General features: G+C 49.6%; 1 long non-coding RNA gene across 1 annotated transcript; it reads right to left on the reverse strand.

The window, feature by feature from the left end:
* Positions 1–228: 228 nt before the first annotated feature.
* Positions 229–5,950, reverse strand: LOC140411577 (uncharacterized). Its single transcript, XR_011940871.1, has 2 exons — positions 5,720–5,950; positions 229–365 (listed from the first exon to the last, which is right to left on the reverse strand). It is a non-coding gene; the product is annotated as an uncharacterized lncRNA (long non-coding RNA).
* Positions 5,951–7,183: the final 1,233 nt, after the last annotated feature.

Genomic DNA, 7,183 nt, shown 5'->3' on the forward strand with positions numbered 1-7,183 from the left:
ACGAGGTTGGATACAGAGTAAAGCTCCCTCTGCACTATCCCTATCAAACACTCCCAGGGCAGCTACAGCACGGGGTTAGATACAGAGTAAAGCTCCCTCTACACTGTCCCATCAAACACTACCAGGACAGGTGCACCACGGGGTTATAAACGGAATAAATGTTCCTCTCCAATTTCCACAACAGAAGCTGCCAGGATATTTACAGCAAGTAGAGGGAATGAAGCAATGTTTTCAAAGGAAGGGTTTTATTTTGAAAAGAGATCGCAAATTATCAACATAACAGAACTGACCCCAAATGATGATTACTCCAATATCCAAATCCAAAACGATGCAGAATTCATTCCCATCCCACTTTTCCGGATAATCTTAAATAGATAAACATAGAAATAATTAGCAATGACAGACCACAAGGAATAGGAGCAGGACTGGTCCATTCAGCCCTTCGAACTCACTCCACCAGTCAATATGATCATGGAGATTCTTCCATTTCAACACCGTCTTCCGGCCCTATCCACGTGCCTCTTGTTGATCCATCAATCGCAGTCCAGAACCGGCTCAATGACTGAGTCTCCACATCCCTCTGGGATAGAGAATTCCCAGGATTCACCACCATCTGAGTGACAAAATTCCTCCTCATCTCAGTCCGGCATATCGTTGGTTAATACACAGAATAGATTATATCTGGGAATGAATTACAGACTGCAATCTAATGGAGGGCTTCGGGATAGATTATATACAGAATAACAGATACCCGGGAGTGAGTTACAGACTGGAAACTAATCGAGGGGATCAGGATAGTTTATATATAGAATAACAGATACCCGGGAGTGAGTTACAGACTGGAATCTAATAGAGGGCTTCGGGATAGTTTATATATAGAATAACTGATACCCGGGAGTGAGTGACAGACAGGAATCTAATTGAGGGGTTCAGGATAGTTTATATATAGAATAACAGATACCCAGGAGTGAGTTACAGACTGGAATCTAATCGAGGGGTTCAGGATGGTTTATATAAAGAATAACAGATACCCAGGAATGAGTTACAGACTGGAATCTAATCGAGGGGTTCAGGATAGTTTATTTTAAGAATAACAGATACCCAGGAGTGCGTTACAGACTGGAATCTAATCGAGGGGTTCTGGATGGTTTATATACAGAATAACAGATACCCAGGAATGAGTTACAGACTGGAATCTAATCGAGGGGTTCAGGATAGTTTATATAGAGAATAGGACGAAGTCTTACACCACCAGGTTAAAGTCCAACTGGTTTGTTTCGATGTCACTAGCTTTCGGAGCGCTGCTCCGTCCTCAGGTGAATCCTGCCACCTGAGGACGGAGCAGCGCTCCGAAAGCTAGTGACATCGAAACAAACCTGTTGGACTTTAACCTGGTGTTGTAAGACTTCGTACTGTGCTCACCCCAGTCCAACGCCAGCATCTCCACATCATATATAGAGAATAACAGATACCCAGGAGTGTGTTACAGAGTGAAACCAAATTGAGGGGTTAGATTTAACTCACTCTTACACACTCACTCACACCCTGACACAATCGCTCACTAACACACACTATCACGCACTTAATAACGAAATCACGCTTACACACCCTGATGCACACTTGCTCACTATTACACACTCGCTCACACACTGAAACTCAATTATTCCTACACACTCACTCATTATTACACACTGACTTACTCTCACACTCTCACTTACACATTCACACCACTCACTCAGTCTTACACACACTCATTCTCTCATACGTAAGCACTCACTTGCACACTCACTCTTACACATTCCTTCACACACACACACACACACTCGCTCTTACACTCACTCACTCTCACTCACTCACACACACTCACTCACACCCACTATTACACACACACTCGCACACTCACTCACCTACTCACTCATTGTTCCACACTAACTCGCCCACACACTCAAACTCACTTACACAATCACTCACACTGACATACACACACACACTGACTTGCTCACTCTTACACAAACTCACCATTACACATTCAGTAACTCTTGACACAGTCACTCACTCACATACTCACACACTAACTAATTCACATTTACACACTCACTCACTTATACACTGACACAACCACTCACTCACGCTGTCCCCATCAAACACTCCCAGGACAGGTACAGCACAGGGTTAGATACAGAGTAAGGGTTCCTCTATGCTGTCCCCATCAAAAACTCACATGGCAGCTACAGCACGGGGTTAGATACAGAGTAAAGCACCCTCTACACTGTCCCCATCAAACACTCCCAGAACAGGTACAGCACAGAGTTAGATACAGAGTATAGCTCCCTCTACACTATCCCCATCAAACACTCCCAGGACAGGTACAACACAGGGTTAGATACAGAGTAAAGCTCCCTCTACACTGTCCCCAGCAAACACTCCCAGGACAGGTACAGCACGGGGTTAGACAGAGTAAAGCTCCCTCTACACTGTCCCCATCAAACACTCCCAGGACAGGTACAGCACTGGGTTAGATACAGAGTAAAGCTCCCTCTACACTGTCCCCATCAAACACTCCCAGGACAGGTACAGCACAGGGTTAGATACAGAGTAAAGCTCCCTCTACACTGTCCCCAGCAAACGCTCCCAGGACAGGTACAGCACGGGGTTAGATACAGAGTAAAGCAACCTCTACACAGTCCCCATCAAACACTCCCAGGACAGGTACAGCACGGAGTTTTATACAGAGTAAATCTCCCTCTACACTGTTCCCAGCAAACACTCCCGGGGCAGGTACAGCACGGGGTTAGATACAGAGTAAAGCACCCTCTACACTGTCCCCAGCAAACACTCCCAGGGCAGGTACAGCACAGGGGTTAGAAACAGAGTAAAGCTCCCTCTACACTGTCCCCATCAAACACTCCCAGGACAGGTACGGCACGGGGTTAGATACAGAGTAAAGCTCCCTCTACACTGTCCCCAGCAAACACTCCCAGGACAGGTACAGCACTGGGTTAGATACAGAGTAAAGCTCCCTCTACACTGTCCCCATCAAACACTCCCAGGACAGGTACAGCACAGGGTTAGATACAGAGTAAAGCTCCCTCTACACTGTCCCCAGCAAACGCTCCCAGGACAGGTACAGCACGGGGTTAGATACAGAGTAAAGCTCCCTCTACACTGTCCCCATCAAACACTCCCAGGACAGGTTCAGCACGGCGTTAGATACAGAGTAAAGCTCCCTCTACACTGTCCCCATCAAACACACCCAGGACAGCTACAGCACGGGGTTAGATACAGAGTAAAGCTCCCTCTACACTGTCCCCATCAAACACTCCCAGGACAGGTACAGCACGGGGTTAGATACAGAGTAAAGCTACCTCTACACTGTCCCCATCAAACACTCCCAGGACAGGTACAGCACGGGGTTAGATACGGAGTAAAGTTCCCTCTACACTGCCCCATCAAACACTCCCAGGACAGGTACAGCACGGGGTTAGATACAGAGTAAAGCTCCCTCTATACTGTCCCCATCAAACACTACCAGGACAGGTGCACCACGGGGTTACAAACGGAATAAATGTTCCTCTCCAATTTCCACAACAGAAGCTGCCAGGATATTTACAGCAAGTAGTGGGAATGAGGCAATGTTTTCAAAGGAAGGGTTTTATTTTCAAAGAAGATAGTGAATTCTCAACAGAACAGAATAGAACATAGAACATAGAACATAGAAAATACAGCACAGAACAGGCCCTTCGGCCCACGATGTTGTGCCGAACCTTTGTCCTAGATTAATCATAGATTATCATTGAATCTACAGTGCAGAAGGAGGCCATTCGGCCCCCTGAGTCTGCACCAGCTCTTGGAAAGAGCACCCTACCCAAACTCAACACCTCCACCCAACACCAAGGGCAATTTGGACATTAAGGGCAATTTATCATTGGCCAATTCACCTAACCCGCACATCTTTGGACTGTGGGAGGAAACCGGAGCACCCGGAGGAAACCCACGCAGACACGGGGAGGACGTGCAGACTCCACACAGACAATGACCCAAGCCGAAATCGAACCTGGGACCATGGATCTGTGAAGCAATTGTGCTATCCACAATGCTACCGTGCTGCCCTTAAGAACAAATAAATCTACACTATATAATTTTCCCGTAATCCATGTACCTATCCAACAGCTGCTTGAAGGTCCCTAATGTTTCTGACTCAACTACTTCCACAGGCAGTGCATTCCATGCCCCCACTACTCTCTGGGTAAAGAACCTACCTCTGATATCCCTCCTATATCTTCCACCTTTCACCTTAAATTTATGTCCCCTTGTAATGGTGTGTTCCACCTGGGGAAAAAGTCTCTGACTGTCTACTCTATCTATTCCCCTGATCATCTTATAAACCTCTATCAAGTCGCCCCTCATCCTTCTCCGCTCTAATGAGAAAAGGCCTAGCACCCTCAACCTTTCCTCGTAAGACCTACTCTCCATTCCAGGCAACATCCTGGTAAATCTTCTTTGCACCTTTTCCAGAGCTTCCACATCCTTCCTAAAATGAGGCGACCAGAACTGTACACAGTACTCCAAATGTGGCCTTACCAAAGTTTTGTACAGCTGCATCATCACCTCACGGCTCTTAAATTCAATCCCTCTGTTAATGAACGCGAGCACACCATAGGCCTTCTTCACAGCTCTATCCACTTGAGTGGCAACTTTCAAAGATGTATGAACATAGACCCCAAGGTCTCTCTGCTCCTCCACAATGCCAAGAACTCTACCGTTAACCCTGTATTCCGCATTCATATTTGTCCTTCCAAAATGGACAACCTCACACTTTTCAGGGTTAAACTCCATCTGCCACTTCTCAGCCCAGCTCTGCATCCTATCTATGTCTCTTTGCAGCCGACAACAGCCCTCCTTACTATCCACAACTCCACCAATCTTCGTATCGTCTGCAAATTTACTGACCCACCCTTCAACTCCCTCATCCAAGTCATTAATGAAAATCACAAACAGCAGAGGACCCAGAACTGATCCCTGCGGTACGCCACTGGTAACTGGGATCCAGGCTGAATATTTGCCATCCACCACCACTCTCTGACTTCTATCGGTTAGCCAGTTCGTTATCCAACTGGCCAAATTTCCCACTATCCCATGCCTCCTTACTTTCTTCATAAGCCTACCATGGGGAACTTTATCAAATGCCTTACTAAAATCCATGTACACTACATCCACTGCTTTACCTTCATCCACATGCTTGGTCACCTCCTCAAAGAATTCAATAAGATTTGTAAGGCAAGACCTACCCCTCACAAATCCGTGCTGACTATCCCTAATCAAGCAGTGTCTTTCCAGATGCTCAGAAATCCTATCCTTCAGTACCCTTTCCATTACTTTGCCTACCACCGAAGTAAGACTAACTGGCCTGTAATTCCCAGGGTTATCCCTAGTTCCTTTTTTGAACAGGGGCACGACATTCGCCACTCTCCAATCCCCTGGTACCACCCCTGTTGACAGTGAGGACGAAAAGATAATTGCCAACGGCTCTGCAATTTCATCTCTTGCTTCCCATAGAATCCTTGGATATAACCCGTCAGGCCCGGGGGACTTGTCTATCCTCAAGTTTTTCAAAATGCCCAACACATCTTCCTTCCTAACAAGTATTTCCTCGAGCTTACCAATCTGTTTCACACTGTCCTCTCCAACAATATCGCCCCTCTCATTTGTAAATACTTACCCCAAATGATGATTTCTCCAGTATCCAAATCCAAAACGATGCCGAATTCATTCCCATCCCACTTTTCCGGATAATCTTAAATAGATAAACAGAGAGATAATTAGCAATAACAGACCACAAGGAATAGGAGCAGGACTGGGCCATTCAGCCGTTCGAGCTCAGCGAGAGTGAGTGAGGGACGCAGCGAGAGAGAGTGAGGGACGCAGCGAGAGAGAGTGAGGGACGCAGCGAGAGAGAGTGAGGGACGCAGCGAGAGAGAGTGAGGGACGCAGCGAGAGAGAGTGAGGGACGCAGCGAGAGAGAGTGAGGGACGCAGCGAGAGAGAGTGAGGGACGCAGCGAGAGAGAGTGAGGGACGCAGCGAGAGAGAGTGAGGGACGCAGCGAGAGAGAGTGAGGGACGCAGCGAGAGAGAGTGAGGGACGCAGCGAGAGAGTGTGAGGGACGCAGCGAGAGAGAGTGAGGGACGCAGCGAGAGAGAGTGAGGGACGCAGCGAGAGAGAGTGAGGGACGCAGCGAGAGAGAGTGAGGGACGCAGCGAGAGAGAGTGAGGGACGCAGCGAGAGAGAGTGAGGGGGACAGGGAGAGAGAGAGGGGGACAGGGAGAGAGAGGGGGACAGGGAGAGAGCGGGGGACAGGGAGAGAGCGGGGGACAGGGAGAGAGCGGGGGACAGGGAGAGAGCGGGGGACAGGGAGAGAGAGAGGGGGACAGGGAGAGAGAGAGAGGGGGACAGGGAGAGAGAGAGAGGGGGACAGGGAGAGAGAGAGAGGGGGACAGGGAGAGAGAGAGAGGGGGACAGGGAGAGAGAGGGGGACAGGGAGAGAGCGGGGGACAGGGAGAGAGCGGGGGACAGGGAGAGAGAGAGGGGGACAGGGAGAGAGAGAGAGGGGGACAGGGAGAGAGAGAGAGGGGGACAGGGAGAGAGAGAGAGGGGGACAGGGAGAGAGAGAGAGGGGGACAGGGAGAGAGAGAGAGGGGGACAGGGAGAGAGAGAGAGGGGGACAGGGAGAGAGAGAGAGAGGGGGACAGGGAGAGAGAGAGAGGGGGACAGGGAGAGAAAGAGAGGGGGACAGGGAGAGAGAGAGAGGGGGACAGGGAGAGAGAGAGAGGGGGACAGGGAGAGAGAGAGAGGGGGACAGGGAGAGAGAGAGAGGGGGACAGGGAGAGAGAGAGAGGGGGACAGGGAGAGAGAGAGAGGGGGACAGGGAGAGAGAGAGAGGGGGACAGGGAGAGAGAGAGAGGGGGACAGGGAGAGAGAGAGAGGGGGACAGGGAGAGAGAGAGAGGGGGACAGGGAGAGAGAGAGAGGGGGACAGGGAGAGAGAGAGAGGGGGACAGGGAGAGAGAGAGAGGGGGACAGGGAGAGAGAGAGAGGGGGACAGGGAGAGAGAGAGAGGGGGACAGGGAGAGAGAGAGAGGGGGACAGGGAGAGAGAGAGAGGGGGACAGGGAGAGAGAGAGAGGGGG

The sequence above is a fragment of the Scyliorhinus torazame genome, chromosome 4 (genome assembly GCF_047496885.1).
Source record: "Scyliorhinus torazame isolate Kashiwa2021f chromosome 4, sScyTor2.1, whole genome shotgun sequence".
Classification (NCBI taxonomy): Eukaryota; Metazoa; Chordata; class Chondrichthyes; order Carcharhiniformes; family Scyliorhinidae; genus Scyliorhinus; species Scyliorhinus torazame.